This window comes from Echinops telfairi, unplaced genomic scaffold (assembly GCF_000313985.2).
Source record: "Echinops telfairi isolate 266 unplaced genomic scaffold, ASM31398v2 ScPeMD7_7469;HRSCAF=8507_1, whole genome shotgun sequence".
NCBI lineage: Eukaryota > Metazoa > Chordata > Mammalia > Afrosoricida > Tenrecidae > Echinops > Echinops telfairi.
Genome location: NW_022111373.1, coordinates 27,803,197 through 27,830,892, shown reverse-complemented (window position 1 = coordinate 27,830,892; position 27,696 = coordinate 27,803,197). Strand labels below are relative to the sequence as shown.

General features: G+C 39.7%; 1 protein-coding gene and 1 non-coding gene across 2 annotated transcripts in view; one reads left to right on the top strand and one right to left on the bottom strand.

Annotated features, from left to right (window-relative positions):
* Positions 1–27,696, top strand: part of COMMD10 (COMM domain containing 10) — a 225,013-nt gene that overhangs the window by 71,055 nt on the left and 126,262 nt on the right. The gene's annotated exons all lie outside the window — the stretch shown is intronic.
* LOC115873811 lies at positions 21,988–22,128 on the bottom strand. The gene has a single exon (XR_004048599.1). It is a non-coding gene; the product is annotated as a U4 spliceosomal RNA (small nuclear RNA).

The following is a 27,696-nucleotide window of genomic DNA, read 5'->3' as shown; positions in this document are numbered from 1 at the left end:
TCAGCTTATACTCAAGGATATACGGTAATTTACATTTGTTTTTCTATATTAAAACAGTTGTATATTTCAAAGATGGAAATTTTGGGAATTACAGAGAAAAGCAAATTAAAATCAAGTGTGATTTCAGTACTTGCATCATTGTTTTGATATCTGACCTTTCAGTTTTTTCCTCGATTTGGCCTAAGAAAAATAATTTAAGCTTTATTATTATTATTATTCAGAACTAGGTATAGCTAAAGGAGCCTTGGTGGCACCATGGGCTTACTATTGGGTTGGTAATTGCAAGGTTGGTGGGTCAAACCCAGCAGCTGCTCCGGGGGGGAGAAATGAAGTGATTTACTCTTGTAAAGATTTACAGTCTCAAAACCTTCAGAAACAAATGCTCTGACCTGTAGCTTCTTATGAGTTGGAATGGATTTTAAAGCCGGGGGTTTAATTTGGCTATGAGAAGACAGTTTCATCAGTTGCAGAGATTCTTTTCCATTTCAGCTCCCTCGTGCCTAGAATAACGATCTTTATGCTTTCCATTTAAATTTTGAACAATTTCCAATTTTCCTAGATTCCTACTGAATACATTTCAAGTTCCAATTGTTTGTAGATGTTTGTAGCTGTTGTTTCTCATTTGGAGCTCTCTCCCATCAGTAAAAGAAGTTAGCACGTAATCCATGTCATTTTGTCAGCTGTGCTTTGAGAAGGTAGTTGCTCTTCAATCATATTTTGAGTGCCTTCCAACCGGAGGGCGCATCCTCCAGAACGGCATCTCATAGTGTTCCACCGCTATTCATGAGTGCTGAAACGTGGCAGTAGTCTGCTACTATCCATGCTACCTGTGGCTAGACCCTCAGAAGTAGACAGCCTATGCCTTCTGCATAGTGTGTCTTCAGTCTGGGAGCTCTGCTGAAACCTGTTCACTTTGGTGACCCTGCTGGCATTTGAAATGCCAGTGACGTAGCTTCCAGCATCACAGCAGTATAAAAGCCACTATAATACAACAAGCTGACAGACAAGTGGAGAAGTAGAGTGACAGTTATAAAGTCAACCCCCACAGCTGTGAGTTAGGTGCTAGTATAAGAGGGTTTCCAAAAGTTTTAAATAGAATTAATAGGGAATTTTTCCCATGAACTCTTTGAAGCCTCTTGTATTTCTTCATTTGTATATAAAGAAACTGAGGGTCCATGTAAAAATGGGATGGCAGCAATATCAGGCCTCCTAGTCTAGCTTCATTAGCACAGAAGGAGAATCAAGATCACTGTCAAAAGCCCAAGGCTGATTCCCATGAAGCAGTGAAGGTCAGACATGCCTCTTCTCTTAAACTTAAAAACAAACAAACAAAAAACCAAAAAACCAAACCAATTCTGACCGCTTTTCCTCCCACAGCATTCTCTCCTTTGCTTCTGGGTTTGATGATTCCTTATAGTCACCAGATAGTTCTCACAGACAATACTCAAAATTATGTTGCTTATTAGGGATGTAACAGATTAAAATGCAGGATTAGAATTGACTCAGGTTACAGGTTTTTAGGAAGAATAGTGTCTTCTTAGCTGTGTCTGCCGGCATCCCTCTCTGGCCTTCTGCCTCTTATCCCTGGGGCCCCTCAAGCAAGTATTACCGAGCTCTTTAGCACTGCCAGTGAGAGTGGGGAGACACTACTCTGCCAGCACCTTCCGCCTGAGGCACTAAGCTCTCTTACTAGGAGCAACAGGAAGCTCAATGTTCCATCTCTTGTAGACATTTCACTTCCTCTGCTCCTTGCCTTCTCTCCCGTTTTACTGCGCTCTCCTCCTCCTCCTCCTCCTCCTCCTCCTCCTCCTCCTCCTCCTCCTCCTCCTCCTCCTCCTCCTCCTCTTCCTCCTCTCTTCTTTCTTCTCGCCTAGTGAATTATCAGTGTAGAGATACCAGGTCCAAAAGACATGCTTTACTCCTGGCTCTTCTTTCTTGGCAGTTGTGAGCCCCACCTTTCATCTCTGGAATGGACCATTTTAAGTGTAGTGGGAACAATTCCCTTGTTAGGATTCCACATGTTATTTGCGTAGTCCTAAGGACCTTGGGTGGAATTATGTGATCATGGCAAGAAAGGCCATGGAAAGGTAATCCGTGGTGCCACCATCACTCTCTACGTCTTTTATCCTCAATAGGATAGATGGAAGTGTTGGTGTCTCTGACTGCAGCACCGCTTTGTGCACTAGAGGTGGGTAAAAGTGAACTTAATAACATGGCCATTGCCGTGTGGGGCAGGAAAAAGATGTTTCAAGATGGAAGACAGTATTCATGCTCTTGAGAAATCAGGAAAGAGAAAAACATGTGACTGGTGGTTTGGTAAAATGGAGTTCCCTGATGACCTTGGTAATTGTAACCGTATTCGTGAGGAAGAAAAGCTGCCTGAGTAGAGGAAAAGAACGTGAGGAGACACAATGGAAACAAGCATGTAGACAACCCTTCCAAGCAGCAGAGAAGAGGACATAGCTACAGAGAAATGTGAATTAACTGGTTAGGTATGTTAGAAGAGGTTTATTTGCTGGTGCCCCTGATCCAGCGAGGGAGCCATTGAAGATGCAGGAAGGCGGTGGGTGCTGGGTGACATCGAGTCGGCTCTGACTTTCAGCACCCCTGTGTACGACAGAATGAAACCCTCACTGCTCCGTGTCTGCCACTCTTACCTTTGCTGCAGCCACTGTGTCAGTCCAGCTTGTTGAAGGCCTTCTCTCTTTTGCTGTCCCTCCACTTTATTATTATTGGGAGGAGACGCTGTGTTTCAACCCCTCCACACCTTGGTTCTTGTCCTCCTCTCCAGAAAGATTTCAGCTGAGGGACAAACTTCACGTAAGAGTCAGAGGAAAGGTTTGATCAGAAAGAGTGGATCTGCTGAGGAGGAATTCTTTGGAAAAGAAGTGGGCCCCTCGTTAGTCTAAAAGGCCTGGGAAAAACGTAAAGTTGGACTTTATATTCGGGACCTTATGTTCTGTTAATGGCAGACTCCCCACCATAGGCTGGCTTCTGGAGGGTCTTCTACTATGGGCTGAGCTTCTGTACTATCCCCTCCTCCTTTCGGGTATATATCTTCTGGTATCCCAGCACTCCAGCACCCCAGACTTCATGTTGTGCCCTTGTCTCAGACTCAAAACTCAAGAGGCTGTTCAGTCATTGTGGGGCGTTGTGTGAACATATTGTCTTTCTTTCCCTGGCCATTTCATGATCTCCATTAAGGGGTCTCCTCTGTTGATAAGGACACGTGCCTTACTCTGCCCTTCCCGTTCCTTTGTGCTAGAGAGGTATGTGCAAAGCGTGTCTCCATCTCTCTTTTGTGGTTAAGCTTCTTGCTAGTTTCCTTCTTTCTATCACTCTTTTCCTGCTTGCCAGTTTCTGATGAGCCAACATTACCAGGCATGATGTACTTTTTCAGGGACTGGTGGCTGATGACAACAGGTCCAAGTAAGTGAGACGCAGTCTTGTCGTCCTTACCACCAAGGAGCGCTCTGGTTGCAATTCCTCCAAGGCAGATTTGGTCCTTCTTTGACAGTCGATGGCACTTTCAATTTTCTTCACTAGCACCGTAATTCAAGTGCATTGATTCTCTCACAGTCATCCTTAAATGCATGTGAAAGTTGGACGTTGATGGGACAATTGAAAATACTATGGCTTGGGTCAGGTGCACCTTAGTCTAGAAAATGACATCCTTGCTTTTAAACACTTTAAAGGAAAGTCTTGTGCAGAAGAAGAGGCACATAATTTCCTCGTGAGAGTGAAAAGACAGAAGATCCACAGTACAGATGGCCGGGTTGGATTTTGTTGGGAGGGTGGACATGCAATTTTGTCATAGTAGGACATAAAGAAGAATGTGTGTTAGGTAGACAATTTTGGCATTGGGAGAACGTTGCAAATGTCTGATTGCTTTTGTTTTCTCAGTGCAATTATCAGCTTGTGGGAGTGGAAAGGCCTAGGTGGTTCGAGAAGAGACAAGAGAGTGTGGAATAGTCATTTTGGAGATTGGGAAAATCAACAAACTACTTATTTTAGGGTATTTAGCACTGTTATTGAACAGTACTGATTGCCCATTTGAGATTTGTTACCATGAATTTGAAATGAGCTGTGAGAAAGTTGTTCATTTTTCTTCCTCCATTTTAGCTGTACTGGTGCAGATGTGGAGTAGGTGGATAATTGAGTTTAATCAGGGTGTTTTTCTTTGCCAGGTGTGAAGGGTGAGAGGGACAAGGGTGTTGACTATATTATAGAAGGGAATGATTTTGGTAATTAACTGCCGAATCTAAATTGAGCCTGGGGAAAAGTGAGGACATGCTGATGGTGGAAGTGGAGTTTGATAGCGAGTGAGAAACTGACGAGAGGGGGAATTGGAACTCTAGGCATAGTCTCACTAGAGAAGTTTCTGGCACAGAAGAGGTATAGATAGTCACATTCGTTCCAGTCCAAGATCACTCAAGGATTAAAAAATTTTAATCCTCAGAGTTCTGATGTGTGTATTATATTCTTTAAGTTGAGGAAGTAGGTCCACAAAATCTGCTATCAGATCTGCTTTGAACCCTTTCAGGAAACTTGCAACTGGAGATTGGTTACCATGAATCCTCATAGACTCACTGCCATTGAGTTGATTCCGACTCATCGTCACCATATGGGCCAGGATAGAATTTTTCGCCCCTGTTGGTTTCCGAGACGAATTCTTTACAGGAGTAGAAAGCCTCATCTTTCTCCCTTGGAGCTGCTGGTGGTTTCGAACTGCTAATCTTGTGGTTAGTAGCCCAACACCTAACACACTTCACTTCCAGGGCTCCTATCTCCAGATCCTAGGAATATGTAGCCAGTGGTTACTCACTGATCTGAAATAGGATTGGTAGAGCAATGATGTACTTTATTTTACCATTTATCCTGCCCCCCTAGCTACTAGCAAAAAGAAGAAATAGATTAATAAATTTTTTACCAGAAAATTAGATTATGTTAATCTGCTCTCTTCTTTTTTGCTAGTAGCAAAAAAAAAGAGGAATGCCCTCAAGGAGGTGGGTTCACACAGTTGCTTCAATGAGATGGATGGACACAGTGTCTGCATCAGTGGGCTCAGACAAAAGAACAATTGTGAGCATGGCTCAGGACCAGGCAACAGTTCATTCTGTTGTGCAGAAGGTCCCTATGGGTTGGAACCAAGATGGTGACACCTGAGAATAACCAATTTTTGCACATTTTGATACTTTGTTTCAGAAAAATTTTGATTCCCATGTATAATCAAGGGAAAAAAGAAATTATGTGCAATTTTTAGGTGTCATATTTTGTGTGTGTGTATGTTTTGCTGTTGAGAATATCCACAGCAAAGCACAGCAGTTTCTACACGTAGTTTCATGGCATTGATTCCATATTCGAGTAGTGCTTCCACTCTCAACTCTGTTTCTGAGGTGCTGTTCCCCATTTAACATGAGCTCCCTGTACTCTAAAGTCCCTGTCTGATCTTTAAAGTTGCTATTCGCAATTTGATCCCATATCCATTTTAAAAGCTTACAATGCTGAAGATAGAGGTTTTTGTTTATTAGTTAAGTTTTGTTTGGTTTTAAAAAGACTTCAGGGAACATTTATGGCTTAAAGTTTAATTAATGATGAACTGGGGCCGTAGTATCAGGGGCACATCTAGTCTCTGGTTCCAGAACGTCTGGATTCCAGGAAACATTTTAAATGTTTTCTACATTATCCCACCTTTTGGTCAAGATTTTTTTTGTAGAATCTTTTATCAGTGTTCAGTAGTGGTAGCCAAACAATATCCAGTTCTTTGGGTCTCGTGGCAAAGGAGATAGTTGTTCATGGAAGTGGCTAGCCACCCACTTCCTTCTATTCTTGACTCCAGAGAAGACCTGGTATATAGTGGTTATGCTTTGGTCTGCTAACTGCAGATCAGCAGTTCAAAACCGCCAGCCGCTCCTTAGGAGACAGAGAGGCTTTCTCTTCCTGTAAAGAATTGTAATCCTTGAAGGCCACAAAGTTAGTTCTACCCTGTTCTATAGGGTCACTATGAGTCAGAATCGACTTGATGTCAGTGAGTTTTAGAAAAATTTTATTCTTTAAAAAATTTTTATTCTCCTCCTTTAGGTGAATACAAACCAATTGTTGTCTTTTGTATGGCCTTTTGCCAGTATATAATACCCCAGGCACTATGCACTAGGTGATAGAACATAAACACTAAGCGTGTTATTAGGTCAGTTAAATAAGATGCCCCATGAAATCATGATCCCAGGAATCAAGTGCTATGGGTTCTGTGGTTGTACATAAATAATAGCCCTGGCAGCTATTCTCTTTTTCATCTCTGGTATAAATATATGTATCACACAGTTTTGCCAGTTCAATTTCTTACAGGTGTACAACTTCCTGACAGCATCTAACAGCAATCAGCTGTGCGACCTTGCCCCTAAGCAATGTGAACTTTCTAATACAATAAACTAAAATTTAGAACTCCATAAACGTATTTAAAAATTCTTTGTTGATATTATCTGTAGTTCATATAGGGTTTTTCTTGTAATTAACCATGCTGTGTGATTATTTCTACATGTACACTTAGGGGAAAACTTACATATACATTGACATATTACATACATTGGACAAAGAAGAAATAAACTGCTAAATAAATCAATTTTCATAAATTTAATTTTTAAGAAATCTTGGTTTTATCTTTTATCTTGTTCTCATATAATTATCTAAAATTATACAAGTAGCTTACATAATAGAAAATAGAAGAGAATAAAATCACCTGCTGTTTCCCTGCATAGACAAAATAATTTTGAAAGTCATATTTAATTGCTATAGCATCTTTCCAAATCTGTCTATTGTAACTTGGTGGTTGTTGCTTTATCCCTCCATATAGAGCATTATATGAGAGGACTTTGAAAAGCTTGGAGGGAAATGGAATGAAAAGAAATTGGAATATTTTCCATGGAATTTGAGAAACTCCATTGAGTTGTCAACATCTTTCGTTACCAATAAATGCAGTTCAACTCAGCAACCTCCTTTTAAGCTGGTGCAGAGTGTTCTATTATTTGTATGTTCCATCTTCTTCACTTATTTCTCTTTAGGTAAATATATTTTTGTTTTTCCTGCTAGTAATTCTGTAGCAACACATTAGCTTTAAAATCATACTTAAATTACTTGATAGATACTAACACATTGACTAAAGTGTGGGAAATAAATCTAGGATATATTATTCATATAATTTCTATTAGAAGTCTAGTAACTCCTAAGATAGACATTACTTATTGCAGGGTTCACAACCTTTTCTAGGAATTGCCATGTTTGAATGTATAATTTCAAATGTATTTTTAAAACTGTGTGTGTGTTTATTAAGGAGCCCTGTTCACAATGGGGCATACAGATTGGGATAAAGGTCTGCAGTTCAAATCCAGCAGCCGTAGGAAAAGACAAGTCAGTCTCCTGTAAAGATGAACAGCTTCAGAAACTTTATGGGGCAGGGGGGCTGGTGGTTTTGCTTGTTTTGTTTTTGTTGTGTTCAAGAATTCAGAGTTCTCACAACGAGAGATTGGAGCTCTTCCCTTCTAGCCCTTCTCTTCCTTTTTTTTTCTTTTCTTCTCTTTCTTCCGTCTTTATAATGGAGTAGAAATACATCTCCTTTTGGACATGAGAAGTATCTGCTCTTGTAAAGATTTTCAGTCTCTGAAACCTTATATGGGTCACTGGGAGTCAGAATCCACTCGATGGCAGTGAGTTTGGTTTTGGTTTTTATGTGAAGAAGTTAGTCCATACAACTTACAAGAGTTCTTTTATCTAAAGTTAAAGTGCTGCCTGCCACTTGCTTGGTAGAAGGCAACACCATGATTACCCCACACAATCTCTTCTTGTATTTCTGGTCCTTAAGAAAGAAGAGAATTGGTCAGGTGCAATTGTTGTATGGATGAACAAAGGCTTATGGCACTTTCTGGCCCAAAGAGACTTTAGAAACTCTCTGTCCCGCTGTGCTTACAGATGAGACAGTGGAGCCCACTCGGTCCCGTGGTTGTTAGTTAACCACCAGGTGAGCGACATGGAGGGAGACTGGGCTTGCTGTGAGGAGGCCGAGTCCACAGCCTTGGCCGGATTGGTTCTGAGGCGCATTTCCTAATTTGAAAATGCGGCTAGAACTACCTTTGTCATAGAATGAAATAGTTATCTGTTTAGCATCTACTTTAACAGTCTCATATAGTAGGTACCTAATGTTAATATTAATTGAATTTAAATTTATCCTGCTATAGTTTTAAGATTATGTTAGGAACATAAACTATTCTGGAAAAATATATTTTTTTCAGAATTGCATAAAAACTGTGTTTGTGTGTATGTGTGTGTGTATGTTCATATCTGACCTCCTCTGGCTTCCCTATTGCCATTAGGCTGAGGTCAGCAATGCCTCTATCCCCCATCTGTCCTTCTTTACCTGTTCAAACAGCATTGCTCTCCCCATGATATGCTGGGTTTGATAATTCATTGCTTTGGACACAGAACTCACAAACAGTACTAAAAGTTAAGGGAGTTTTTTTAGGGAAGTTAGGTTACCACAAGCTAGGATCAGACACATCAAGCCATTGATTCACACAACACCTCTCCTCAAGCAGCAGCTAAGTCTCTGTTTAGTCCCCAGTTCCCATAGTCTCTTGGACTCCGCCTTCATGAGCCAGGAAGCTGTCCTGCTGCTCTGCCTCGGAGTCTCATAGTCTGAGTGCAGCTCCTCTCTGGTCTGTCTCATGGTCTCCTTTCCTTGATTTCTGGTACTTCTGGGCTCCATCATTTCAGTTGGAGATCTCAAACATGCTCACCTGATGGTCCTGCCATTTCTTTTTCTTCTTTAGGAGGTGGCTCATGATTATAGCCAGGGGGGTGGCAACAAAAACTGACCAGTCCTGTTAATGCTATGCATGCCCTCTTAGCGTAGTGTCACCCAATCATTTGATGTAAGTTAGACACATGGATCCCAAACTCCAGACTCACTGCCATCAAGTTGATGCTGACTCAGAGTAAACGGCCCTATGGGTTTCTAAGATTGTAACTCTAACACAGCGGTCCTCAAACTTTTAAAACAGGGGGCCAGTTCCCTGTCCCTCAGACACATTGGAGGGCCGGACTATAGTTTAAAATAAAACTATGAACAAATTCCTATGCACACTGCATATATCTTATTTTGAAGTAAAAAAGTAAACGGGGCAAAAACACCCGGCAGGCTGGATAAATGTCCTCGGCGGTCTGCATGTGGCCCATGGGCCATAAAGCCTCCTTTTTCTCCCTTGGACCATCTGGTTGTTTAGAACTGCTGACCTTGCAGTTACCAGCCCAATGCATAATCATTATAACTCTTGGTGTCCTAGAGACATGGATAGAAGAGTCATATTAAGAAAGCACTGGCATGGTGATACATGTAGTACTTTATACTTTAAAAAATATTGTTCACTAGAACAAGGACCCACTAATTCTACTCTTGGTATATAGCTGAAAGACCTAAAAGCAGTGGCATGAACAGACATATGGCAGTGCTCATTGCTCTACCATTCACAATTGCCAAATGATGGAAACAACTAAAATGTCCATCTGCTGATCAATGGATAAACTAAACACGGTATTCAGACAGTGGGATACACTGAGCCAGAAAGAGAAATGAAGTCCTCATGCATGCTACACCATAGATAAGCCTGCATGACATTATGCTGAGTGAAATGCATTAGTCACCAAGGGGGATACATACTATATGCTGTTACTTATAGCAAGACCGGGCAGTGTTTCCTTCTGTTGTACATAGGGTCACTATGGGTTAGCACTAACTTGATGACACCTGATAACATCACCTATGTAAGATAAACAAATAGAGAGAGACCATTAGTATATTTGCCTAGCAGAAGCAGTGGGAGGCAAGAAATTGGCGGGGGAGGAGGAGGGTTGCTTAAAGCTCATTGGATATGTATTAATGATGGTGGGATAATATGAAAATGGTTGTACAACTTGAAGAATATAATCACCATTACTGAATTATACATGTAGAGTTGATGAACTGCTATTGTGTTTTGGTGTGTGTATCATTACATAAAAAATGTTCAGTGGTACATTATTCTGACTTTGTAACTAAGGCTACTAGAGTTAAGACTGACTGTCTGTAACCATCACTTTTAACAAATGGATGCTTTTCTCTTAATTAATAGAAATGGTTCCCAAATGAATATCAAGGAAGAATACTACTTCCTTAATCACTAATTTTGTATTGTAGGCTACTTGAACTCCCTTTGGGACTTTTGGCCTCTGTTTTCACCCACAGTGAACTTTCATAGAATATGTGCTCTGAAAAAAAAAACCTACCCGGCTTGTATGACAATATATACATTTTAGATGTAGTGTTCTATTATTTGGAATCATCTTGCTTTCATATCAGTATCCTCAATTATAGTACTTAGTATTTACTTAGCAACTTTCAGCTACTGGGATTAAAATTCTTTACAAATAATAAAATCTTGCAACATCTCTTTGAAGAACACTACTGTAATCAGTCTTTAAGAGATTCTGCTACAAAACAAATGTAAAATACCATTTGAAATGGATCGTAGTCATGAGACTGATGAGGGCAATGAATGTACAAATGTGCTTTACACAATTGATGTATGTATGATTGTGAGAAGAGTTGTATGGCGCCTAATAAAATAATTAAAAATAAATAAATAAAATGAATCCTAGTTAATAGTAATTCCTAAAAAAGATATTCTTGTAGTCATTTCCTGTGATATTTTATTTGTGCCATAAAGCAAACAATAGTTTTCTTAGCTGTTATTGAGTTGGCCCTCACCCATCATGACTTTACGTACAACAGAAGGAAGCACTGCATAGTCCTGTGCCATCCTCACAATGGTTCCTAGGCCTGAGCCCATTGATGCAGCCACTGTGTCAGTTCATCTCATCCAGGAACGTCCTCTTTTTTGCTGCCCCACCCCCCACATTACCAAACATGATGCCCTCCAGCAGGGATTGATCTCTTCTGACAATATGTCCAAAGTCTTGCTATCCATGCTTCAAGGAGCACTCTGGCCTTACTTCTTCCAGCACAGACAGGTTTGTTCTTTTAGCAGTCCATGGTACTTTCAACGTTCTTCTCTAGCATGACAATTCAAATGCATCAATTTTTCTGTGGTCTTCCTTATTCGACCTCCAAGCAAATATATAGTTGTCCTATGTCAGTTAATGTGCATGAGGGCCTATATGGAGGCTGAGGGGCCATCTAATATCTTTCTAATAGTATGTAAAATTTGAAGGTGGTTGCACACCTCCTTGTCTATTCTACAAGTGCTACCATCTCTACACTTGCATTCTAGTCAGGCTAACTGGGTAGGCCAATGAAAGCTGATTGTGTCCGTGGACCACGCGTGGGTTCCCTTATTCTGTATGCTTTTATCTTTTTTGTCATGGGACCCTTGGCTTTAGTAAGTGGTGAGTTACTTCTTTTATTGTCCCAGAAGGAGGTGTAGAATAATATATTAACTGAATAAAATGGCTACCATGCTGCTATGGTGATTCTTTTGCCAACTATTTTAAGTGAGATCCATGGCTTGTTCAGAAGGCCAATTCTCATACTCTGTATGATAGTATATTGCTCATAAACATTTTGTTGTAATAGCTCTGGAACTCTCCTGAGGGTGTGTGTTTATTTCCATTTGCCAAATGTGAGGCCTAAGAGAATAATCTGTTAAAGGATTGGGTGGAGAATACTTATGTTTTCCTTTGATGAACTTTATAATAGTTTAGAGCTGGATAAAAAAAAATCAGGAGTAAAAATAGAATCAGCATCAGATATTTTAAAACTGTTACTCAATTGAGGTATACATAGGTGACATATCAGCTGGGTTATTGATTGACCTTTTAAATCTTGAGGCCAGCAGGCTGTATCTAGAGTAAATGGAATTCCTAGTCTCAAACTAACTGCAGACTACAACCATTATAATTACATAGTCCAACAACGTACTTTTTTCTTCATTGAGTTTTGTTTTTTAGGCCTGTTCATGGGGTTATTTGGGCACTGATTCAGAAAATTCCAATGGATAGACCGCACCAGCTCTAGTTTCTTAGATTTGGTGTTCCACTATATTTTGAGCTATTGTGTTATGCTAATTCATTAGCTTATGATCCTAGTTTTAAATGTGAGAAGAATTCAGACCCACAAATTGCAGGATAAAGACAAAAAACTAAAATATTTGAAAAAGAATTAGATATTAAGAGTCTTCGAGGGAAGCTGTATATGGATCCATGGTGGCTAGTTGGTTACACATTGAGCTACTAATCATAATTTCAGTGGATCAAACCCACCAGTCACTCTTCAGCCTTAAAAAGAGTTAAAGGTTTAGAAACCCAAGGGACAGTTCTTCTCTGTCATTCAGGGTCACTGTGAGTTAGAATCAATTAGGGTGCAATGAGTTTTTCTTTTTGGTTTGGGAGGCTGTGCAGTTTGTACAGAGACTGCAAGCTGGGTACTGCAAAGCCGGAACACAGCTTGAGAAGAGTGGGGAATATAAAAGAACATTGAAAAAGCACATCCATGGAAGGCATGAGGGCAATTTAGAGTGCCAAAAATGTCAGACTTCATAGCAATTTGCATAAATATTTTGAAGATCTAAAGTTTTCTTCAAATTGTACAATAAATATTTCAGAACACATTTTAGTATATGGATAATTTGTGTTAAATATTTCAACGGTGTGGTTGACTCCAAGAAAAAGTCTAACTTCTAAGAGTTTCTGTGCACAGGTAGCGAATTTGCTGTCTTATAGCAAGGCTAGAACATTTTAATTATAATAAAGGAGTTTGAATGCTAACAAACCCTTTTCATGTGTCAGAACATTTGAATCTCTCGTTCTTGTGCCAAACTCACTACTGTTAGTTGACTATGACTCATAGTGACCCTAAAGGACAGGGCAGAATGATCCCTGTAGATTTCCAAGACTTTTCATGGGAGTGGAAAGCCTTTTCCCCCTGAGGAACAGCTAGTTGTTTTGAACTGCTGAGCTTGTTGTTAGCAGCAACAATGAGGAACCAATATGCCATTAGGGTCCATTTGAAGCTTATTGTTAGTGATCTCAAACTTTAAGTGCAGTGATTTGCATATTCATAGACTGCTTTTGTGTAAAAGTATAAGCAGTTCCTGATGAGTATGTCTCTGTTAATTGTATTGATTGACAGGCAATTGATATTGATTGGAGGAGAAACAAGACTTATTATATGAGGGCACTTTTTAATTGCCTTTAAATCTTTTCGCCGTTCTTCTTCAATGTCTATGTTGAGCAAATAATCCAGGAAGTTCGGCGATATGCAGAAGAATGCAACATCAAGATCAAAGAGTCATTAACCACCTGTGATTTGTTTCAACACACTCTTGCTTACTGAAAGCAAAGAAGACTTGCAGACACCAAAGATCAAAGACCACCGCCCTCAAAATGGATTACACCTTACTGTAAATAAAATAACCAACATGATGATCAACCAACCATCAACACTGTGATCAATAGAGGCAACATTGAAGCGAGGAAGGTTTTCATTTTACTTGGCTCCATAGTCAGCACTCATGGAAGCAGTAGGCAAGAAATCAAATAGTGTATGCCATGGGCAAATTTGCTGCAAGATAACTCTTTAAAGTATTAAAGAACAAGATGTCACTTTGAGAATTAAGTTGCACTTGACTTAAGCCATGGTCTTTTCTTTCTTTTAACTTTTTATTGTGATTTGGATGAAGGTTTACAGAGCAGATCAGTTTTCTATTTAAGATTTCATACACATTTTGTTTCATGTTATTGTTTGCAGCCCCCACAATGTAACCACTTACTGTACCCGCGCCCCGTGTTTCCTATTTCCATTGTTTTTTCTTTCTGAATCCTTCCGAACTGTATCCTTTGGCAAATAATGCCCTTTTGATCTCAAATGGTTAATAAGCTGTAAGTTATGTGTCCCTCTCCAGTGTTGTTTTACCCCTTATGGACCAGTCTTGTTTCCAAGCCAAGGCATTTTCCATCATTTCATATGCATGTGAAAGGTGGACAATGAATAATTGCTGTCTAGATTATGGTAATTTGGAAGAATATTGAATATAGCATTACCATGGCCTGCCAGAAGAATGAACAAAATATGTCCCAGAAGAAGAACAGTCAGAATTCTCCTTAGAAGCAAGAATAGTGAGACGTCATCTCACATACTTTGTTATCAGGAGGGAGCAATCCCTGGAAAAGAACATCCTGCTTGGTAGAGAGTCAGAGGAGAAGAGGAAGACCTTCAACCGGTATGGATTGACCCAGTAATACAACAGCACCATCAATCAAAGCAGTGACTGTGAGGAATGGTGCAGGACCGGGTAGTATTTCTTTCTCTTTTACTTAGAGTCGCTATGAGTTGGAACAGATTCATAGGAAACTAGCAACAATGAAGTAGACCGCAGCAGAGCACAATTACTTGCATTGGCTCTTGTGTCCATAGTCTTTGTAACTGCCACTCAGTGACTAGGTCTCAAACTCATTCCAAACGCATGGTCCTCGAGTTGATTCTGACTTATAGTGACCCAGTGGCACAGAGTACAACTCACCTGTGGGTTACCAAGACTTGCTGTTTACAGGAGTCGAGAGCTTCATCTTTCGCCAGCGGAGTGCCTGGTGGTTTTGAATTGCTGACCTTGGGGTTAGCAGTCCACGTATAACCACTATGCCACCAGTACTCCCTCTATGGCTCGGTGGGAGGATGCAAATACTCATGAAGTACAGAGGGCTCTAAGCCAGAGATTGGTCAATTTTGCCATTCTACTGAGTATAAACGTGAGCCATCTCACAAACAGGAACAGAGGACTATTGAGCAGGAATAACCAAGAATGAAGCACTTCCCAGATCACTGCATAGAGGCTACAAATGAGCAGTGCAGAGACAGGATTGACAAACAGCATTGGGACCATAAGGCAGATCCATGAGGCAGAACAGTGGGCTTCCTGGCCTACAGAACAAGTAAAATTGTTTGCCTTTGGGCAGGAGGCTAGCTTGCAGAATGGGGTGCTCTTGGGCATTTATCAGAGGAGCTTTGTAACACTTGCCAGACCTGGGCAGAGGTCAAAGGGGCCATGTACCTGAGAGGCTGAGGACCAGAGAGAGATACACCTGCTGGTATGGCTGAGAAGAGGCACTTCTGTGGACAAAAAGCCTGTATGTTTACTGTTTTCTGATTTTGACTTGTAACTTGTTAACTTCCCTGATAAACACCATGATTGTGAACATTGTCTGTGAGTTCCATGTGACCATTGAAACAGATTATTGAACCTAGCTGAGAAGAAGAGTGTTGTGGGTGGGACATTGGTGTTAGACGAGGTCAGACTCAAGGGAGGAGATGTCCGGCCTCTTCCGAAGAGGAGTCGTATTTGGCAGATGTGGAGTTGGGGTCTTCTTGGGCATTGTGTAGCTGAAGGAGGGCAGACACAGCCCCATGCTATTTCCTCCCGTGGAAAGTGGCTGACTAGAAGTTTCAGATACTTTAGGTAAGACATCATTTGTAATTATTAAGCGATTCATATAGCAAATTCACCCAAATTTACATTTAAAAACTTATCTATTTAGTCCCAATTAGTCCTAATCTTCATTTCTGCTAACTTCTTCCACAAATTATTTTTCTTTTTACACCTTAATATTAAAAAAAATTACAACCTCTTTACATGCAGTCGAATCTCATGTTTGGAGGAATGTGGTTTAGGGTCTAATACCAAGTGGATAGTGATCAGGTCATAGTGACAAGGGCATTCTTGGGTGAAAGACTCTTGGGAAGTACCACTTTGGATCCCAGTAGAACATTTCTAAGTGTGTCCAATGCAGCCTTACTTACTATTTTTCTTTGGCAGCTTGCCGTTTAGTTGAGCATTCAGAGTACCTGCATGCATACAAAAAGACTCCAAAAAGCGTGTGGAAAAGTTTCATTGTAGTTTTAAAATAAAAATCCATTTTCCAAGAGGTTTTAGAAGTCCTTATCAGGGACCCGGCCCTGTAGGGTCACGATGAATTGGCATCAACTGGATGCAGTGAGTTTGGTATGGAGGTATCTTTTGATTCTACTCCCCTAAAGGGTTACAGTCTTGGAAGTGCACAGGGGCAGTTGGACATTTTCTGAAGGGTCGCTGTGAATTGGCCCTGACTTGCTGGCCGTGAGTGGGTTTTTGGAACCATTAGCACACATCAGAGCTAGCACTGACTAGGGAAACAGCAGATTCACATTTTCTACAGCTCTAAGATCACTCTAGGGCTGGCACTCAGGGAAATGGTGTACTTGTTCACATGCTTCAACTGTTCTATCTCTGTTTGCAAGATATGCAGTTAATATCATGTTACTCTGCAGTATTAACTGATGACTTGTTTGTGCTTTGTTCTTCTGGTGTTTTACTTATTTTTGATTTCAGAATTTTAAAATGTTCTCTTGTTTCTTACAATTTAAAAAGTCTCCTGCCTATTGCTACTTTCCTACTTATTTATAGAACCAGAACCTGCTAGGAGATAGAAAAGGTTCTGAAATGTAAATTCACTGATAGTTCTGTATTTGTTACATAAGTCTATTCTTATAATTTTTTTTGGTTGAAAAACAGGCATCCTGTGTGATTAGTGAAAAAAGGAAGAGAAAAATTAGCGTAGATTGTAGGTGCTAATTTTTAAATAGGGAGCAAGAGGAATATTAAGTAAATTCACCTAATGACTAGCTAATTTGAAGAATTACAATTCTAAAATTAGTGTTATTTTCCTCTCAATATACTGAATCAGTTCTGTTAATACCAGCCACAGAATTTGATTTAGATCAGATGTGACTGTCTCTTATGGTTTACATTCCTGTAGACTTTACTTACCCTGCTTTACAGTTGGGTTTGCCATTAATTATGTTAATGGTATTAATCACTTATTAGTTTTTCTTTATTTCAAATCATTAAAATATGATCACATTCATTAGTACACGAATAAATGATGAAAGTCAGTTAGCATAAATTAAGATCCTTAACATTGTGAGAATGCTCACATTTATTATATTTTAAGAAGACCTGACTAGATTTTTTTTTTTTCAGTGTCAATAGTTTCACTGTAGAGGGTGTTTACAGAGGGCGCTGTGCCAGGGACAAAGCATTGCACCTCTCTGATCTTAGTGCTTTCATGTACAGATAAAGGCTTTGAGCTAAAGGATCTCTGTAATCCAGCTCAAACATACCTGTTACATTTTGACAGATAAGAGAGAGTAAAGTGAAAGACTGTGAAGGTGGGGTTGGTATGCAGTAAAACCCACATCGGTTTTCCCCTTCATGCAGCTAACTGTCTGAGCTTGGCTCATCTTGGCTGGGCTTGTACATTTTTCTGTAGTTTGCTGGAAGCAAGCTGGCTTAGACTGGCTTCGTTCAGCGACTGTTGGCTAGAGTGACTGTGCTACATGTCTCTGATCGTCCAGCAGACTAGCCTGAGCTTGTTGACCTAGTAGTGACCATGCAAAGGGAGCATGCAAGCATGCAAGGTCTCCTGAGGCCGACATTCAGAACTGGCACCCTGCCATTTCTGTCACATTCTGTTAGCGAAAATGCTAGCTAAGCCACTGTCACTGAGTCAGTGCTAACTCACTGTACAGCATTTCTATGACTACATCTTTAGGGGAGCAGGCAGCCTCATCTCTGCCCCATCGAGGGACTGGTGAGTTTGGACTGGGAGCAGCCCAGTGCTGAACCCACTACACATCTCTCCTCCTGTTTACTGGTGAAAGTGATTTAAAAACCTGGGCTTTAAATTTAAAAAGTGAGGAAGTAGTTTCTAATTATTGATGGGAAATGCTTCAAAGTGATATTTTACAAGTTGTTTGTATTGGGAGGTGTGGGCTAAAATATCCAGTTTTACCCTAAGTAAAGTGGCCTTTATGTTTGACTCCAGATAAATAAACTTAGAGTAATCAGAGTGCTTTGGTCTGGGTCCAGGCCACATTGCTGTATTTTATTTAGCTCTTAAATATTTTTCCTTAATGATATTATATAGTGTTTTGTCCATAGGTCTTTCATCTATTTACTCATAGTTATGTTAAATATTCTGATATTATTATCAATGGAATATTTTTAAAAACATTTTATTTTTTCACCATTTGCTGTTGGTATATAGAAATGCAATTGATATTTCCATATCGATCTAATATCCAGCAACCTTGCTAGCCTTACTTATTAATTTCAATAATTTACAGATTCTTTTGAATTTTTAGTGTGTATAATTTAATCTACCTTTCTTATTCCTGTGCTCCACCTACTTCCTTGTTTTCTTCATTTTCTACCTTTCCTGAATTGTCAAGGATATCCGATACAATATCAAATAGCTGTGTGGATGGTGGGTGTCTTTATGATACTTCCAGCCTCAAAGGGAGCATTTTTGATATCTCAACACTAAGTATGATATAAATCACTTCTATGGTAATTTACTAAGTGTTTTAATCATGAACTGATACTCAATTAGATTCTTTGGCTGATTATTTGTGTGTGTGTTTGTGGCCAAATTCTAGAAACTAAGGCTTTGCATTATTGGTACTCTTTTCCAGAGAGAATCCACCTTTGCCTTTGCTTTATGCCTGGGGGAACTGGCATTCATGGAACTGAGATAATTCAGAATTGAACTAGAGTCCTTCCTTTTGGGGTAACTACCCAGTGCAAGAGGGTGCACCATGGCTAATAACCCTTTGTGATCACTGAACTCCACTTTTTTCCCCTCATAGTCTTTCTAGTTCCATTTTATTTGCGAGCAATTTACATATCGTAGAATTCAATAGTTCAATCACTCAATCATATTACGGAGAATTGTACAATCACCCCAGCATCAATTTTAGAGCATTCCCCATCCCCCATGGTCAAATTGCCTTTAATATGATTCATACAATCACAATCCGTTCTAGTGCTCCCTCACCCCTCCTGTCTCTTTTGTTACCCCAGAAGTCCCTTTTTCCTCCCTGTCTCTCCCCCTGTCCCCACACACACAACCTGTATTCCCTATATCCCTTGTATCTGTTATTATCAGTATTTATCCACTCTTCCTGTGCCTCACAGCTGGGAAACCCAACAACAAACAATAGAAGACAAAATCATGCTAAGGTATTAAGGGTAGAAACATACAGATGAAAATACTAATAATGAATAAGAAGGCAAAGACCCCAAACAGTAATCAAAAAGCCGAGGTAGAAATTTCTGTCATGGAACCAGTAATAGATACTTGCTCCCAGAACAAATTCAGGTCACGTCTAAAGGTTGGTCAACTAGCCAAGTATTGAGTTCCATCCAGCACAATCAAGATGACAATGGTCTCTACCTGATGGTCAGATTGTTCGCCACTCTTGCATGAGGCTAGAGCGGATCTGCCAGTGGCTCAGTTTGACTAGATACTCTGTCGATGGGTTTGGGGCTCTCACTGTCCCCAAGAGCCCTCCACAAATTGGGTATTCATAATTTTTTTCTCTGATACTTTTCTACTCATCATATTTGAGTTTTGTATTTGTCATCTTTGGAATCACACAAGCTGGTGCGCTTCTTCCAGGTGGACTGAGTTGGCTCCTCGGTCTTTTAAGACTATCAAAAATACGTGTCAGACTTCCAGCCTCCCAGATTCCTTCCTTCCTTCCAAAATTAGTATGCCCTGGAGATTGTAGGATGAAGTGGAAGAGAAGGCGGAAAAGCAGCGCCAAAGGCTGCGTTTAGCCCTGGCTAATGTTGGGTGTCTCATAGGGTCGCTGTGAGTCGGAATTGACTCAGTGGCAGTGAGCTTCAAGATTTTTATGTTTTGGGGTTTTTTTTAAACATGGCTCTGAGATCCTGGCCATAAATCGTTTCTCTGCTGTTAGTGCTTTGATACTTTCAAACAAGTGTTTTTAATTATATTTCATCAAGTTTTTCTAGTTAATCCTCAGTGAAAGAGCTGATGCTAGTCTTTCAGTTTTTGAAGTCATTGATTCATTTCTGTCTTTGCTGCTTAATTCTTATAAATTTGACAGATCTGGAGATCTGCATCTAAAGCTCTAAGAATTAATCTTATGGAAAGGCCTTTGAAAATAAAATGCTGTTTGTCTTGTAAACAAGTGTTTTTCTCCCTGAGGCTTTGATTAATTTTTGATAACAGTTTTTATCATGTGTGTAGCATTTATTTGACAAGTAACAGGTGCTAACATCTTTGGCAGTCTTGTCGCAGGGAATAGAAGGTCTAGGTCACTATGTTTGAAAATTAAGTCCTATAAAATTTTATTTCTCCTGTGGCAATTGTTTACATTTGATATGAATCTGTGATCTGTGCCTCTGGTCTTCCAGCTTCCACTTTGTTCACTCTAGCCTATTTTTCATACAAGAGTCATGATTTTACACATAATTCAGATTGTGTTATTTCTCTGCTCAGTAATACTCTGAGGACTTTCCCTCCGACTCAAAGTAAAATCCAAAGCCCTCAGCGTAGCCTGTAAGATCCTTCAAATACAGCCGCATTGTGACAGCTAGGTTTATTGTGCCGACGAGGTCTCCATAAGAACATGTGGACAGACTTTGATCAGGTCACAGCTTGATTGGAGGGCAACTGAGATAAATAAAGAAGGCCAGCATCCCATCACTCTCTTCCTCCCTCTTGATTGGACCAGCTTGCTGCTGCTTGGGCTAGGGTGCTGCATTCCTTATGGGCCAAGCCTCGTGGATCCTGTCGCTAGAGCTTGAGGCTCCTTCGAGACCTGCTTCCCCAGCTGCTATTGCACGCATCACTTGGGTTCGAGATCCCATTGGGGCCTGCTTTGCTAAGCTACTGTGCTACTGACTGTAATTGACCCACGCTGCTGCCTATGGGCAGATTCTGCTTGTCTTGCCTGAGGGAAGACTCTGCTGTCTGCTTCCTTGACCGTGGGCCAGCAGTTGACTTGAGTTGAAAGACTTCCAGTACATTAACTGTTCCACAAAAGTGAGTTGAACTGAGCCCTCTGTACTGCTGTGTGGACTAATTAGCTGTTATATCCCTTCTCGCTGTATAAACATATATATATATATATATGTATATATATATGTGTGTATATATATATATATATTCATCTGTGTCCCAGTTTTGTTTCTCTGAAACACCCGTGCCTAGCACACCTATACTGCCTGTTTGATCACATCTCTTAACCAGTACATCCCTGTGAACTCTGCCCTAACTGTAGAAGTCATTCGCTTCTCCCTGGGATGCTACACACATGCTTCTGCTTCTTGCCCTTTGTCATCGCTCTCCCAGGAATGCTGTTTCTCCTGGGATCCAGGTAGTTAGCTATTTTACCTCCTTAGGCTTGTACTCATGTGCCACCTTAGAGAGAAGCTTACCATGAACAAATTACAAATAATTGCAGCATTCTTTTTGTCGTCGCACCTTATCTTTTATCTCATTTTATTTTTGTTTATAGCCTACCATATTACATTAGTATTTTTGTTTATCTCCTTTTGTTTATCTGTCTCCTTTTCCTAGAATGCTAAGTCCATGAGAGCAGATACTTTTGTATCTTTTAGGCCCCACTAGAGCTTCATACCTGGCATGTGGGAGGCCCTAAATTATTTTTATTATTTAATGAATGAACCTGTAGCTACCAAAATATTTTTATTTCATGACTATAAGCTGTTCTAAAATACTTAGTTAAGTAGCTAAGTTGAACAGTAAGCTTTTACCAGCAGAAATGATTAAGATTTTTTTTTTTTAAACATACGTTTGAGCACTCCACACATCTGGCCCTGACGATAATGGTAAAGACAGTTTTATTCTTGAAATGGCAGTGATGACAAGGGCAGCACCTTGTTAAAGAAATATTTTAAATACCAAGACCAATTATGAATTGATTTTTAAGGGGAAATAGTTGGCCACATAGAAAAATACTTTGGTTCACAAAATGGGTATTTTAACGAGATAGAGAATTTGAACTTGATGTTTAACTAGTTCAGCATATGACTTTTAATACGATTTTATTTTATTTTATTTTTTTAATTTTTTTTTCAGTCTCCGTAGAGACTGTCAAAAATTGCCAATGCCGACTATATTTCAAGTCGTCACGGCGGGGTATTGGGAAAAGTTTTCAATTAGCAATAATCGCGCCTCGGATAAACCTCACTGGCTACGATATTGCCACTGCGCAAAGCTTTTTTAATACGATTTTAAAATAGACTTTTCTACATATAAGATGTAATATATTTTAAAAATCATTTTATTGGGGGCTCGTACAGTTCTTATCATAATCCATACATACATCCATTGTGTCAAGCACATTTGTACATTTGTTGCTATCATCATTCTCAAAACCTTTGCTTTCTACTTGAGCCCTTAATATCAGCTCCTCATTCCCCCCCCATGAACCCTTCATAATTCATAAATTATTATTTTGTCATATCTTACACTGTCCAATGTCTCCCTTCACAGTAGCCATTTCTGTAGGAAGACAAAATATCATAATCATCTATGGATATTTTCCCAAATCTGTAGGCTTGTACCTTATTTCCCTTGCTCTTCAACCAATTAAAAAAAAGCCGTCAGAGCGAGGCATGGGGTATAAGTTATAGCTTTTTAAAGATGTATAAGTTTTATGTACAATTCCATAAACACATCTTGTTGAGCAGCACTGATGGATTAGGGTTACACTTGCATCACAGAGAGAACAGCTTTCCATTTACTGATTGTTTAGTATGTGCTGATGCTTTAAATATGTAATTTAGTCTTCCCAATAGCTCTATAAAATGTTGTTGCTAGGTGCCTTCTAGTCAGTTCCAAGTCATAGTGACCCTGTGCACAAGAGAACAAAACACAACCCAGTCCTGGACCGTCCTCACAGTTGTTGTTAGGGTCTGGCCCAGCATTGCTGGCACTGTGTCCACCCATTTTGTCAGAGAGCCTTCCTCTGTTTTGCTGCCCTGAGACTGTACCAAGTACGACGTCTTTGCCCAAGAACTGGTCTCTCCTGGGGAGGAAGATGCTAGGTGTTCTGCTCTCAAAAAAACTTAGAATCTTGGAAACTCACAAGAGCAATTCTCCTCTGTCCTATAGGGTTGCTGTGAATTGGAATCAACTTGATAGTGAGCTTGGAGTGTATATGAGGTAAAGTCTGGCCATCCATGCATCTAAGGGGCATTTTGGCAGTAGACATTATCTATTATCCCTCCATCCAAGGAGCCCTGCTGGTGCTTGCTGTCAGGTAAGCATTGGATGGCTTACCACAGGTTCAGCAGTTCAAACTCACCAGCTGCACCTCAGGAGAGAAATGAAGTTGTCTGCTCCATAAGGATTTACAAAGCTTGGGAAGCCCTACGTCGAGTCAGTATGAGTCCGAATTGACCCAGTGGCAGTGGATTTGTTTTTCCAGTTTTATCCCTCTTCTACACACGAATAAACTGGTCAGAATCACACTGTCAGCAGTGGCTGAACTGGAGTTTGAACCCAGGACTGTTTGATTCATGTAGTACATACATTGTTTAGTGAATATCTTTTCTGAATGAAAGACACAATTATTTTCAACAATTGATTTTTTAAAATATAAATTGGTAGGGAAAAATCAGGATTGAAGAGATGACATATGGAAAACATTAGTCCTAATCAATTATTTAATACCTTTTATCTGTAGAAGAGAATCAAGAGTTACATTTTTCTTTAGCGTAACAAAATTTGAGGATACTGATCAAGGCATAGTCTTTGTATTTTGGGCAAATATAATAGAAAATACTGTGTGCTATTAATGAAGTATGAACATTTATTTAACACCTGTGTACCACTCCGTGCTATACTAGGAGCCAAGTGGATAAAAATGGATATTAAGTTTCCTGTTCTAGACAGACTCACATTGATGTGGGAGATAAAGGCTTGGCAACAGTGCAATTAAGTGGCAATATGTTAAGCATTTAAAGGAATGCCTGACGCAATAGATGCTTATAATAATGAAATAAAGAGGTTTGCTTAGAGTGCACTGTGAGCACACACATGCATGGAAAGACATCATACTGAAAGGCATATTTGAGTGAAGTCTTATAAGGGTTTGCCCCCCTCCCACAAAAGGAAATGCAATTGTTTTTCAAAGCTATGTATATAAACTTTTTTTACAAAACAGCCTTATCACTTTCAAAGAACACTCCATTACACTCAATACATTTGTCAAATCTGTGATCCATTCTTGGAAACATTTTCAAGCTTATCCATTTGGATAACTGGCAGCACCTCCCTCGTTTTTTTCTTCACTTCTTTCACATCGTCAAATCACTGTCCTTTCATGTTCCTTTCATTCACCAAAACAAAAAGAAGAAGCATAGAGTGAGGTCAGGTGAGTAAGGTATGTGGGGAAAGAGAGGTATGCTGTTTTTGCCCAAAACTGGCACACTGAGATGGCTGCGTGAGCAGGTGCATTGTCATGGTGGCAAAACCAGTTCTTATCTGCTACAAATTAAGCCTTTTTTTGTTGCACACTTACTCATTTTTTAAAAACCTCTAAATAAAAAGCTTGATTGACCTGGTGCATCAAACTCCAAATGCACTACAAGTTGACATTTTTGTTCATTCAAGAAGTTAACAGATGTTCAGAACAGGGTTTGCCATCAATCAACAAATTAAATGTTTTGAAATGAGAAAACCACACCTACACTTGAGTTTTTCCCTTGGTGCTGTCCTTGTAAGATGTGTTCACCAGCACAACAGTTTCTGTAGCACGTTTCCCGAGCAGGAAACAAATTACACAGGCACACGCTGTTCTCTGAAGTTGGCCATCACAAAAAGGAGACTCCAATGAAACTATTAGGAAAAATCACTGTAATCGGAGAGAACCTTCCCTGGCAACACCACTAGGTGCACTAATTCGGAGAGAGCTGCTTGATGCTTACCAAGTGGGAAAAATGTGTACTATGAGAAAGCTTGAGCTTTTTGTGTGTATGGGGCTGGGGTGGGAGGGTACCCCTTCGTACAAAACAAGTGTAAAGGGAATGAATAGTCCAGGACAGGGGAATAATATTGGAAATGACTAAATTCAGCAAGATTGAAGGCTAAATACATTGCCCAGAATAATGTTTAGTTCATCTTCCTTGAGCTTTTTTTAAAAAAATCATTTTATTGGGGACTTGTACAGCTCTTATCACAATCCATACATCCATCCATTGTGTCAAGCACATTTGTACATGTTGCCATCATCGTTCTCAAAACATTTTCTTTCTACTTGAGCCCTAGGTATCAGCTCCTCATTTTTTTTTAATCCAAGGAATAATTTCATTTGCTATAGTCTATCCAAAGAACTTTGTAAATAATCCGAGTCAGTTACAAAATCTAAATTATTTGTTTATTTTGCCATTTGAATGGACCTTAAGATGATAAACACATATGCCATGTATAATATCGTGTATATACTTGTGTATAAGCCAAGTTTTTCAGCACATTTTAAATGCAGTTTTTGTGGTAAAATTAGGTGCCTCAGCTGATATTCGGGTCAGCTTATACTCATTTTGGGCCTCTAGCACAAAATAGAATTGCCCCTGTAGCTTTCCCTGACTGTAAATCTTCCTAGGAGGAGAGAGCCTTATTTCTCTGGGGGAGTAGCTGGTGGTTTTGAACTGCTCACCTTGAGGTTATCCACTGTGATGCTCACAAATGGTAAGGAGTTTGGTTCCAAGTGTAATGGGACAGCAGTTTTAGTCTGCTGGTTTGTTTCCCTCCCTAAACCCTTGGTTTTATCCTTTACCTAGAAAGTAGTTGAAACTAGAGCTAGCTAGAGATAAGGAAGAAACTATGCTATTTAGGGATATGGACTTCAAAATTCATATGACTTTTGCTGCTGTTTACTCTTATGAGGACGGGCTGTGAATTTTAGAAAGTAAAATTTCTGAAAATTTAGCTCGTATTTATTTGTCGATAGTGGACATTTGTCCTGTTAAATCCAGTTGTCTATTGGCCCTCACACAGCAACTTAGCTTCCTGATATCAGATGCTGCATCAAAACACGAGGAAGACAAAGTCCTTACTCTGCTAAAGTAAATGTGAGAGATGAGGCTAGAAAGACAGGACGGCGACTGAAGATGGATGAGTCTCTTAGGCACAAGGAAATAGATCGACACTTTGTAACAGCTGTTTTGATTCTACCAGATATAGATTTTATTTGAAGGAAAAGCTTAAGAAAGGATTGCTGTTTGTGAAAATACACAGCCGTACTGAAATGAACACAACTGTGGACACCATAAGCTTCCTTCACCGATTGTTTAGTTTTTATAAATTTCTTGCCTTTAGAATCTTGGCATGTAAAACTTTCAGATAACGCCTGACTTTCACCAACGGCAGAACACTCATTCTTATCACTTCAAGTAAGGAGAATAAGTTAGGCATTGTGTTCTGCTTCTCTTATGGGACACAGTATGATTCAGGCCCAGGGTCTGTTTTTTTTTTCTGTCATGAAAATGTTAGTCTAAGTTGTCAACCTATCCCCTCTGCTTCCCCCCGACCCCCAGGCTCATTTCTTGTTTGAGGTTGTTATTATGATCTTTTTCATATTAATTCCCTTTGGTTAATGGTAGCTAAAAGCTACTTTTTGCCTTTCTTTTAAAAAACCATTTATAAGCAAATGAAGTCTTCACTCCATGAGACCCACCGTGTGTGTGTGTGTGTGTGTGTGTGTGTGTGTGTGTGTGTGTTTGTATTGTATAGCTCCATGAAATCTGTACATTTGGTACTCCGGATCTAGTGGAAAGATCACAGGCTGTGGATTTAGCCAACCTGGTTTATATTCTTTCTCTGCTGTGGTTCTTTGATGTCTCATCTCTAAAATTGGGATTGGGATCCCTATCTCCCAGGGTTGTGAGGATTGATTGAGACAATATATACAGTTAGCCTTTGAACAATATGGATTTTGAACTATGTGGGTCCACTTATCTGAGGATTTAAACATCATGTGATGCTAGTCATTTCCACATAAGCAGTTTATTTTTCCCGCTAATAGCCTATCACAATATAAAGTGATCTCTCATGGTTCTTGCATATTTTTCCATGTGCTTAGTGAACTATTATAAACCTTGAATAATGCCATGTGACCCATATGAACTGCTACTACTTAGTGATGGTAGAAATGCTCCCATGAAGCAGAGAAAAGTTATAACGTTTCAAGAAAAATTGGATTGCTTGATATATACCACAGGGTGAGGTCTGCAGCCGCAGTTCTCAGCCATTTCAAGATAAGTGAATTAGTGCAAAGGGTCATTGTATCTGAAGGAGAGGAAATTTGTGAAGTTGTTGCTGTCCTTGTGCTAGTAGGAACAACAACCTTATACTTTTTGCAAAATGCCCTTTTATCTTATATTGAAAATGCAGTTTTTATGAGTGCACACTCACTGCCATTGAGTCAATTCTGAATATAACATAAATATGTGTTAATTAACTATTATATTAACAGTTAACACTTAGTTATTAGTAGTTAAGTTTTGATGGCGTCAAAAGTAATATGTAGATTTTCAATTGTGTGGGATCTGTACCCGCTCATAACTCCTGCAGTGCCTAGTGGTCAATTCTAAATAATGAGCTAGCACCAGCCATGCAATAAAAAGTTGAATAAATTTAGGTTTTTTTCTTTGTACGCTAATGATACAGTAGTGGTTTGGGAAAAGAAGGACTCTTAGGTATCTCAAAGTGTAAATTCCAAGAAAGAAAAAAATGGAAGAAAGGACTTAGCAATTTACCATTTTATAAACCGAAGTAAGGGAT